The sequence below is a fragment of the Lucilia cuprina genome, chromosome 6 (assembly GCF_022045245.1).
Source record: "Lucilia cuprina isolate Lc7/37 chromosome 6, ASM2204524v1, whole genome shotgun sequence".
In the NCBI taxonomy this organism is placed as follows: Eukaryota; Metazoa; Arthropoda; class Insecta; order Diptera; family Calliphoridae; genus Lucilia; species Lucilia cuprina.
Genome location: NC_060954.1, coordinates 57427223 through 57439389, shown reverse-complemented (window position 1 = coordinate 57439389; position 12167 = coordinate 57427223). Strand labels below are relative to the sequence as shown.

Sequence of the window (12167 nt, the reverse complement as noted above, 5' to 3'; positions counted from 1 at the left end):
TAGACTATAGACTAGACTATAGACTAGACTATAGACTAGACTATAGACTAGACTATAGACTAGACTAGACTATAGATTAGACTATAGACTAGACTATAGACTAGACTAGACTATAGATTAGACTATAGACTAGACCATAGAGTAGACTATAGACTAGACTATAGACTAAAGTACTATATAGAAAAGACTATGTATTGGACTTTACACTAGAATATAAACTAGTCTGAAACTGATGTATATTTATAACTTTCAACTTAACCTAATGTTTACTGTCTCTAATTTAATCTCAGATATTGATATTGTATAATACCTTTCAAAATGTAGACAATGGGTTTTTGTTTGAAATTAAACCATAATTTTCTCGTAGTTTCTCAAACATCGAATTATATATTAAACAAATTGATTTAATCACCAATTAAATAGCAACCAATTAAAATCAATTCATATCTACACCTTGTATTTTGTGGTTTTCAAAGTCTAATAGTTGTGCCAAAAATTTTAAAAAGTTCTTGTAACAAAAAGTTGCATAAAGTGCATGTAGTAGCGGCGATTGCAACAAGTTGCAGTTGAAGGCTAGAAATGATTTAAGTAAAATTTAATAAAATTATATGTAGAAAATATTTACAGCCACAATTAAACTACAAACTAACAAAACAAAAACGTTAATAACAAAGATTAAAAACTCTAAAAACTAATAAGTTTTGTTTTTTTTTTAATTTTTTGGAGAATTAAGGAAAAAATCAAAAAGTATGAACATGCAAGTACTTGCTTGTACTTGATCATAGTATTTAATGTTTGGATATGTGTGCAAGAGAGGCCATGATTTAAAATTCAACATTTACAAAATTTATTTAACTACTATGTATGAATAAAACAAATTACAAAAAAAAAGTTTTGTAATCGATTTTTTTTTGGTTGCGATTGCTTAAAAAAATTTTTATTACAAAGTTTTAACGGTCAAAGCTTGGGGTTTACAACTTACAAAAACGCTTTATAACTGAGTAAGTGGACGTATAAACCATCTGGCGGATGTGTTGAACTCAAATATGAATGTTAAGAGCATTTTCTAATTATTTAATATAAAGTTTTTATAAAGGTTTTGGTTTCTTTTTTTTGGGTGGTAATTAAAAATTATTATTTTGCTGGAAAATCAGAGATGTGATCATAGTAATGGTTACCTTGACAGATATTTTAAATGTTTTGTATACCCTTCACTTAAGTTGTTTATTAGTTTCCCATAGACTTTTTAAACATGAATGTATTAAAAAATTTTTATATTTAGGTTAATATCCGGTAAAATGGGGTTTCTGAAGCCTCCATTGGCTCTTGAGACTTCTAGTGAAGCAAGTTCTTAATTTTCTTTATATTCCAAAATCTATTTTCAATTGAAAACTGAAACCCTACTAATCATGCCTAATTGGGGTTCTATAAATCGACTTTCGATCAAACAATAGAACAATCGTCTTTTTGTTAGAAAAAGGCAAAAATAATCGAAAAGTCGGAAAAAGTCAAAAATAGTCGAAAAAAATCGGAAAAAATAGTCGAAAAGTCGAAAAAAGACAAAAATAGTCAAACAGTCGAAAATCGAAAAAAAGTCGGAAAAAGTCGAAAATCGTCGATAAGTCTGAAATAGTCAAAATGTCGAAAATAGTCAAAAAGTCGGAAAAAGTCAAAAATAGTCGAAAAAAGTCGGATAAAGTCGAAAATAGTCAAAGAGTCGAAAAAAGTCAAAAATAGTCGAAAAAAAAGTCGGAAAGTCGAAAATGGTCGAAAAGTAGGAAAAAGTCGACTATTTACAAAATAGTCAAAAGTCTAAAAGACGATTTTTAACTAACTGAAAAGTCGACTTTTAACTAAATGCAAAAAGTCGACTTTTACCTAAATGCAAAAAGTCGAAAATGGTGGAAAAGTAGGAAAAAGTAGACTATTTACAAAATAATAAAAGTCGAAAAGTCTAAAAGTCGACTTTTAACTAACTGAAAAGTCTACTTTTAACTAAATGCAAAAAGTCGACTTTTACCTAAATGCAAAAAGTCGAAAAGTTGACTTTTCGTTTCAACTACAGAGCATTAGACATAATGTAAGTCAGAGAATAAGCGTTATAGCAAATGGAGAGCAAGCTAGAGATGTAAATACACACACAACTGTTAAAAGAGAGTGACTACTCACTTCGTTTGCTCTACATTACTTTAAGTCCTTACTCTCTTCCATACAAATTACAATGAATTGTTAAAAGTTTAAAAACTTAAACTGAAAATCTGTTCAAAAAAATCCAAAAAATTTACTCAAAACTTTCCAAATTTATAAATTAAAATCCCGGAAATTTATTTAATAATGATTAAACAAAAAATTCCAAAAATCCATATAAAAAGTGTACTAAAAACAAAAACAACTCTCCTTATTTGGAACGCAAAAAAAAACAAAAACAACAATATTGCATTGTGCGAAAGACAACGGTTAATAAATTTTATTAAAATTTAACAGTTTTAATTTTAAGTGATACTCTTAAAAAACACGTGTATTTGTAGTTCCTTTTCTCTTGTGCCGTTTTTGCTGGACTCTTGTGTAACATTTAACTTGAAAATATTTTCTGTCATTTTAGTTAAGTTTCGTAAAAAAAAGTAAAACAATATCATTGACATTCAAAATCCTCTCTATAGTATGCAAGGTCATGTGCACAAGTCTGAGTGTTATATATAGTTTAAGTGCAGTGATGGGCATTTATGTTATATATATGAGGACTTGAGTAATCTATTGCTGTGTCAGCATTGTTCTTTTTTACTTCTTGATTTCCTATAGGTGATCATGAAAATATGATATAAATTAGACACGAAAAACTAAACTATTTGAAGTAACATTCTAGAACTGTTAACGGCAAAGATAACTTTCTTGATCTCTCTTGCATTCCACACTTACAGTTGTTATTGGCAAATACACTCTCACCTACACACTTACTTTTTAATCTCTTAATAACTTAAGATCACAAAATATAAGACATATTCGTTAGAAAGATCAGCAAAAATAACTATTGGAAATTAAATTATGGAACTGGTATCGGCAGAGAGCTCTTTCTTAATCTCTCTTGATTATAAACTTACCTTTTGATTTTTTTTAAATGGTAAGGTCACGAACATATTAGACATATTAAGGGTTTGTTAGAAATATAATAACAACTATTAGAAATTACATTCTGGAACTAGTATCGGCAAACAAATCTTTTTTGATCTCTATTGCTTTCACAATTACATTTTAATTTTTGTATAACGTAAGATCACGAAACGTGAGGGATTTTAAGAGATTGTTTGAAAGATCAGTAAATGTACATAACTATTACTAGAACTGGTATCGGCATAAAGCTCTCTCCTAAACTCTCTTGCTTGCTTTTACATACACTTCTAGTGTTCACAACTATTGGAAATTACATTATAGAATTGATAGAGTCAGAGAGGTCTATAGTAAAATCTCTTGTTTTCACACTTATTTTCTCTTTTTTTCTCAAAGAAATCAATTGTCATTCTCGGCCCCTAGTTGTTGTAGAAGATCTTAGCATCATACTGCTGTAGATAGAAAGAAATGAACAGGACTCTCTGAGAATTTTTAACACTTAAGAATTGATAGACCACTCTCTCCTCTGTTGTTGTAGAAGATCTTAGCATCATACTGCTGTAGATAGAAAGAAATGAACAGGACTCTCTGAGAATTTTTAACACTTAAGAATTGATAGACCACTCTCTCCTCTGATCTACCCTAAATGAGACATAGATATCATTTCTCACTCTTTTCAGATACTTGTTGTAGAAGATCTTAGAACTTTGCTGAACTGATGAACTGAGTATCTAGATCTGGTATCCCCAAAGAGCTCTCGCTTTCACTTCAGAAATCTATCTCACATAAACATAAGTATTGAACTTTGAAAAAAAACTAGTCGAACAGATAATTTATCGCTCCTAGGACGCCATCAAACGTTTCGACTGGACCTCCATTACATGAAACATATTGGTTCGGAAACAACTAAGCATACAGGCTCATTCTGAATAATAAACTCACTGGGAGTAATTGTTCATAATTAGCTTAATAGTTCTATTATTCCCAAGTGACCTGATATCCACATAACGAAAAGCTTTCCTCTAGAACAGTATTCGTTTGTTGTCCTCTAATAGTCCAATAATGTCTTAGAATTTGCCCAATTGCCTTCTGTCTGTCTGTCTTCACTTAAGAACTTGTGTTTTCTTGTGCTGCCCATCACTGGTTTTACTGCACAATTGTTTAGGAATGAGAAATGTACGTGAAATGAATCTTTATTCCAATTTTAAATACCCATGGTCTCTTTTTAAAAGTGTCTGTGTGTGAATATCAGTCTGTATTAAGTATTTTCAATTGAGGCAGAGACTATTTTTGCATTCCTTCAACGTTGGCCGGGCACGTTGTATAGTTAACCATCAGGTCGAGTTTTATTATACCCTTCATTGTTGTAATATTCAACCATGTATCTGTCTGTTCATCCCTGATAACTGTAGCTATAGCTTAATAAAATTTCGTAAAACTTCTTTCTACAGAAATTATATTAAGGCCCTATACTAGGTCTTCGTAGCTTCTCTATAGGAAGCACACATTTTGAGAAATCTGTCAAAATTAACATTAAAACTCCCCCAATAGCATACACATACAACCAATTTATTATGATTAGTTTATAGTGGTGTAGAGTATCATATTGTCGGTCTTGTCTGACTTTCTTTTCTTCTTTAACTCCAACTACATATTGGTTTTAATTTAAATTTTAATATTATTTTTTTCTTTTTTGGTTTGCAAACCATTTTTGGTTTTGTTTGTTTGACACAAGTTTAACTTTGTTTAATACAAATTTTCAAAGTTTATTGACTGTATTTCCCCCTTAAAAATTCATAAAAATTCTATTATTTTGTCAATTTTGCTTTGTTAAAACACACAAAAGAAATTAAATTAACAAAATGTATCTAATTATTAAAGAATGCATAAATAATAAATTAAATTGGAATGAGTAGCTATATGAATCTATTGAATTTATAATTATATTAAAAATAGCAATAAACAAAGAAAAAAAGAAAACATTATAATTTTATATGCTTCAAGCGAAATTTTGCTGATAAACTTAATTTAATGCAATAAATATTAAAAAAATGCATGAAATATGAATAATACAATAATGACATATAGAGAATTCAAAAAGCTTTATTGATAGAGTTTTTGATCAGACATCGACAAAGAGTTCTCTCTTTTGCTTTGAGTTATAAACATAAACTCATACTTTTCTTCTCTCTCTCTCTTGCTTTCACTAGCTCTCGCATAGTTAAAAAAACAACATAAATATCTATTTAAGAGCCCATTTGTCCCTCTCTTTGTGCCCATACTAGTTCTAATCGCAAATCATTGATCACTATTTTAAATTGCTAACAAATAATTCGTCATACTTTATTATACATGACCCTGATGGTCATGTTGCAAAATTTCGCAAACAAATAATGCCTGATTTGCCCTTAATGTAAGTTTTACATGTAAAAAATTAAAATGTCTCAAAACTCAACGAAGTGTAAAACGTTTGTTTTTAAAAGGTTCAATACTGTTTTTGTCAAATGTTAAATTAAAAAATAAATTAAGAAATCTTGATTTGCTGATTTAAAGAGACAACAAGAACTTTTAATATTATTGGTTGTGGGTAAATACAAGTTTCTAATAAGGCTTTGGGTAGAGAACATGAAATTAAGTTCATGTTCTAGTTCAGTTCTGGTTCAGTTCTAGTTCAGTTCTAGTTCAGTTCTAGTTCAGTTCTAGTTCAGTTCTAGTTCAGTTCTAGTTCAGTTCTAGTTCAGTTCTAGTTCAGTTCTAGTTCAGTTCTAGTTCAGTTCTAGTTCAGTTTTAGTTCAGTTCTAGTTCAGTTCTAGTTCAGTTCTAGTTCAGTTCTAGTTCAGTTCTAGTACAGTTCTAGTTCAGCTCTAGTTCAGTTCTAGTTCAGTTCTAGTTCAGTTCTAGTTCAGTTCTAGTTTAGTTTTAATTTAATCCAGTTCTAGTTCAGTTCTAGTTCAGTTCTAGTTCAGTTCTAGTTCAGTTCTAGTTCAGCTCTAGTTCAGTTCTAGTTCAGTTCTAGTTTAGTTTTAATTTAATCCTAAGAATTTACTTTTTCCCTGCAACATTTCATTCGTAATAAAAATGCAATAGAGCAACAGCTCTATACAATAGCAACAACAAACATAAAACAGATTGCATCTAACAATAATATGCCAACTAACATGACTCTAAGGTCTTTGTCATCAAGACCTCTAATATGGACAGTGATTTTTTATATATTTGTAGTTGTTATTGTTGTAATATGTTGTAATATTCTGTTCGCCTGTCTTGGCGATTTGGCGGTGATTGGTGGTTTTGTGTTTGAAAAAAAAATTTATATAAAAAATAACGACAAGAGAGGTTTAAAACAAAAGCTGCATAGAATTTTGAATGAATGAACAACAAGAACAACTATGACATAAACACGATTTATGTCAATAACATTCAGTTATTGTTGTTGTTGCAATGTTAAAATAATACTTGAAAGACAAACGATCGAGTCAACCAACCAAAAAAACCAACATTATCATTCATTCAACATCCTTTTTTAAATCTTCTAAAAATTTTCAATTTTATGCCACCAACTTAAAAAAATTAAGGCAATTACTGGTTTTAAAGAAGATTTTTTAGCATTATGTTAAGCTAAGTTTCATTTAAACTTCCGGAGGATGTTTATTAACAGCTTGGCAAGCCACATGCTGCTGCCCACTGACATTCCATTGAAGTTCATCTGAGTTGTTTGCATTGAAATGACAGTGTGCGTATTTACATGCGTGTTTCCACTTTTGCTGATGCTGCTGTTATTGCTGTGACGCCAGTGCGTGCTGTTGTCACATAAAACATATTTAGCTAAATGTTAATGAGAATTTGTGTAATCTTCTGCTTCTTCTTCTTCTTTTGCTGTTCATTCATAATTTAAACATTTTTTTGGCAAAGTTCAAGTTTATTTATTTTTTTTTGGTTTCAACATATTTACTACCATAGTTTTTGTTGTAAATATGCTAACATATACACATACATATGTATGTTTGGTATTTATGTGTTTTTACATACACACATAGAGTTTATAGTTAGGCGCCTGTCGCCAACCTTCACCTCTTTATAATTCTACATAAATTTCAGATGTTCAACGTCATTTTATGCAAACAGTATTTTTTTTGTTTTCTATACCAACCAGTAGTAGTAAATTGATTGCAAATATTATTGCTGTTGCTAGTTGTTGTTGCTGTTGTTTAATTTACAACATTCCATATAGCACATCTTCTTATAGCAGCTGCCACAATTATACATAATTATTTGTTAAATTTTTTTTTTTAATATCACCACAACTTTAGCATTACAATAAAATTGTTGATTGCCACTTGATCTTGATGTATGACCAAAGATAATTGTTTTTTTTTTGCCACAAAATTTTAAAGAATTTTTTAAATTCAATGACCCACTGTAGGAACAATTTAAGATTAAAAACAACAACACTTAACAATAATTTTGGTAAAGCTTATTTTTAATGAAACTTTTAAAATTTAAAAAATTTTAAAAATTGATAAAAAAATTTTGAAAAGCTTTTAATTCCTGTTTGTTAAAAAAGCTTATATTTGTAAAAACGCTTTTGGAAAGTTTTTTGTTTTTTATGATTTTATTAAAAAAAGTTTAATTTGTACCAAAAGTTTTTAAAATCTTGTTTATTAAAAAAGCTTTTTATTTGTAGAAATGCTTTAGCGTTTTCGAAAATTTTTGAAAATTTTTGGAGATTATCTTTTGCTAGACTGCTTTTGTTTGTATATAAAAAAAGTTTTTTTAAGTTAAAAAAGTTTTGCAAAAGCTTTTTATTTTTTTAAAGCTTTTTTATTTAAAAAAACTTATTGTTTTTAAAACAGTTTTGGAGAATTTCTTTTTGTTATACAAGCTTTTATTTGTAAAAAACTTTTATATTTTAAAAACGCTTTCAAAAAGCTTTTATTTTTGAAAAAAACTTTTAAAAAGTTTTTACAAAAGTTTTTTTTTTTTTTTATTTTAAAAAAGCTTTTAAATTTAAAAAATTACTTACTTTTGAAAAACTTTTATAATTTCTGAACAGATTTTAAAGATTTGGTTTTATATAAATCTTTTATTTAAAAAAAAAAACGTTTGTTTTTTGAAAAAATGCCTTCTTTAACATTCAGTTTTAAATAGTTTTGATTTTTTTTCATGTTGAAAAGCTTATAACATATGTTATTTTTGAGAAACTTTTTAAAAGCTTTTAATTTTGGTTTTGGAAATACATATTTTTTTTTTTTTTGTGAAAAAAAACTTTCTGAAAAAGGCTTTCGTAAAGCTTTTATTTTAAAAAGCATTTTTGGATTATTTTTCTAAAATCCTTTTTTAGTCATAAAAGCTTTTTTGTGAAAAACTTTTGAAAAAAAGTTTTACTTAAAAGCTTTTAGTAATGAAGTAAAGTTCTAGGAAAAGCTCTTATTTATTACAAAAGCATTTATTTGTGAAACAGTTTTGTTTTTGTAAAAAAGACGTTACAGTGTCAAAATCAATTATTCGTAAAAACTTTGCGTAGGAAAAACGTTTTTGTAAAGAGCACAAAAGCTTTTATTTATAAAATAGTTTTCTTTGCTAAAAAGGCTGGTTTTTGAAAAGGCGTTTATATTTTAATAAAGCTTTTCTTTAGTTTTAAGTAAGAAAAGCTCTTAGTTTTAAAAAAAGAGCTTTTATTTAAGAAAAAATTTATTTGTAAAAAGTTTCTTAAAAAGCTTTTTTTGTTAAAGAAATTGTTTATATATAAACAACATTTATTTGTTGCAAAAGCTTGTGTATATGGAAATTGTGTTTAACAAGAGCTTTTATCTTTTGCAAAAGCTTTTATTTGTAAATAGTGAAACTTAAATAGTGAACTTTAAAAAAAGCTTTAAGTTTGGCAAAATTATTAATTTGTGGAAAACTGTTTTTTTACTAAGAATGTTAACTATTTGTTAAAAGCATAAAAGCTTAACGATTCTTTTATTATAAAAAATGTTTTCTCAGAAAAATTGTTCATTAATGCATTTTTTAGGAAAAAAGTGTTTTGTTAAAAGCTTTTTGATTAAAAAACTTTATAAGAAAGCTTTTCAATAAAAAGTTATAAGAATCTACTATTGCTACAACTTATGACAATAAAAATCTCAATTTAATATAATAAATTCCTTATTTTATTCTCTTTATAATTTAATAATAAACATTTAATCTTCATTAGTCGTAACATTGTTCTCCCTTCATCATGACCATAATAAAATTAGTTAAAAAAATTGCATGTTTAAATATTAATCATTTCAAAAGCAACAGCTCAGCATTATCATCGACATCGTCATTAAAAACATCATTAACAGGTAGCGCAGCAGCAGCAGTAATAACTTAAACCTTTCTATAACTACAATAGATTACAATGAGATAATGGAATAAGAGCAGTCAGCAGCAGCAGCAAACAAACCGCCAAATACTGCATAATGGACAAATTTTCAAAAGCACCTCCCAACACAACAACACAACGAATTTCCTTAATGGCCTCTTGCTGCTCGATGTTAAGTTTATGCGGTTGGTGTTTTGGAATATGGATGAATGGATGGACGGATGGATGAATTGAGAATGATAATGTTGTTAATGCTTGCTCATGACGATAATGATGTTTGTGATGTTTGTGTTACTCTTATTTGGTAATGTTTGATAATCTGTATGGATTAAACACCTTTATGTACTTAAATGCAAGTGTTTTTTGGTCTCATGAATTGAAGGATAAATCCATGCTGATATTTTTTTTACGTTCTGTTAAAGACCTTCAACTAAAACCAATGCGAAAATAGAGTAAATTGCAATATATTTTGTTGTTGCTGCTGCAATTATGAGCAATATTATTGCATGTCATTATAATTTTCTTTAAAGAGATTTTAGTTTTTTTGGTTTTCTACTTGTTTATCATCATGATATTATAGAAAAACAATTTGTAACAAAAAATTTATTTAAACCGAAACAGATTTTTAAGCAAAAAGCTCTAAGTACAATTTATCGAAATAGATGTTTCCATATAAAACATATTTTTCGCAATTTTGTTAAAAAATATAATTTTTGTAATATAATTTTTGTGATTTCTTACAAAAAGCTTATTCAGAAAAAGCTTTCGCAAACAAAAAAGCTTATTCAGAAAAAGATTTCCCAAGCAAAAAGCTTATTCAGAAAAAAAATTTCCCAAACAAAAAGTCTTTTTTTTACAAAAGACAAAAAAGTTTTTTTGACTTCTCGACAAGAAAGCTTCTCTACTATAAAGCTTTATCACAAAAAGCTTTTCTATAAAAAGCTTTTGTAACAAAAGACTTTTCACTTGCTTTTTTGCAATAAAACTTTCTCACAAACAAAAAGGTTTTTTAACAAAAGACAAAAACGTTTTTTTGACTACCCGACAAGAAAGCTTCTATACTATAAGGCTTTATCAGAAAAAGCTTTTCAATGAAAAGCTTTTTTTCAAACAACTTTTTACTTGACAAAAAAGCTTTTCTGCAATAAGACATTCTCACCAAGAGCTATCTCAATAAAAAACTTTCTCACAAAAAGTTTTCCCTGAAAAAAGTTTTTTTACAAAAGATTTTTCACAAAGAAATATTTTCATAATAAACGTTTACAAAAAAAAGCTTCTCCACAATTAAGCTTCAATTTTAAATTCATAAACTGCATTCCACACAACCCCATTGCCTAAATATTGTCAAAAGTAATTCAAATTAAACTTGACCTCATGCCATTCAATTTATTTTAATTAATTACACAATAATCATTAAACAGTGATTTGAATGAAAATAACTTTAAGCGCCCACAACAAACTCATTCAATGATTGACCATAAAAATCGATCAATAAAAAAAAAATAAAAACAATTAATTAAAAATTCTACATGAGTGCTGTGATGTATGGAAAATCCAAATAAGTGTTAAAAAATAACCTCCCAAAAGAAAAAAAAATAAGTAATAATACTACAGCCAATAACAACATTAAATGCAAATAATTATAATAAAATTAATTAACATAAACTGCAAACCGATTAAGTATTCTTTAAATAAAAATACAAAATTGAAAGTATATCAAAAACAAGCAGAATTTTAAATACATTTGTATCTTAACCAATGTCTAGATGTCAAAAAGTAGTTTCATCTTTATTCCTTTAATAGCAACAGTGCTTTTATCTTTAAATATCCTTCACATAAGCAATTAATTTTGTTGGCGGTTTTTGTCATTAAAGGCCAAAAAGATTGAATAAAATTTAAAATTGAAAAATTCATCTAGAATTCATTTAACGAAACTGTCATGTTTTTTTTAAAGTAATTTTTTCTTTGTTAAAGTCTTGACTAAAAAAGTTTTAGTTTTTTTTTCTTATGTGCTTTGTAAGTCATTGTTTGTTTGCGGTTTCTTTTGTTGGCCCAGAATTTCGGCAGTCAGTTAATGTAAATTGTCGCATGCTTAATGTCATTATTGTTTAACATTTGTCTTAATTAAGTGTGATTATAAAAATTGTTTTTTTTTATACCCTTTTTTTAGTTTTGTACGTTTTTTTGTTGTCTTCTTAAATATTTTTATTTGTTAAACCTTTTGCTTTATTGTGATTATATATGTGATTCGCAGCTGCAAGAACTGTTTCAATATTTCATTTTAATTTGTTTAAAACGACTCGCTACTTATGTCAATTTTAAAAAGCTTACACCATTTCAAACCATTTTAACAAAAAACTCGATTTTTTCAGTAAAAATTTAAATTTTCACTAAAAATTCGATTTTAACTTAAAATTCGCCTTGTAACTCAAAATGGATTTTTTCACTAAAAATTAATTTTTTTTTCACTAAAAATAAAATGTTTACTAAAAATTACATTTTCATTAAAGTTTCTATTCTTTTGTCTAGTCTATAGTCTATAGTGTAGTCTAGTCTATAGTCTATAGTCTATAGTCTATAGTCTAGTATTTATAGTCTAGTCTATTCTATAGTCAAGTCTATAGTCTATAGTCTAGTCTATAGTCTAGTCTATAGTCTAGTCTATAGTCTAGTCTATAGTCTAGTCTATAGTCTAGTCTATAGTCTAGTCTAT

General features: G+C 27.6%; 1 protein-coding gene and 1 long non-coding RNA gene across 2 annotated transcripts in view; one reads left to right on the top strand and one right to left on the bottom strand.

The window, feature by feature from the left end:
* The window catches only part of LOC111682506 (homeobox protein cut), an 81103-nt gene that overhangs the window by 45669 nt on the left and 23267 nt on the right, over window positions 1–12167 (bottom strand). The gene's annotated exons all lie outside the window — the stretch shown is intronic.
* The window catches only part of LOC124420580, a 64604-nt gene that overhangs the window by 49557 nt on the left and 2880 nt on the right, over window positions 1–12167 (top strand). The gene's annotated exons all lie outside the window — the stretch shown is intronic.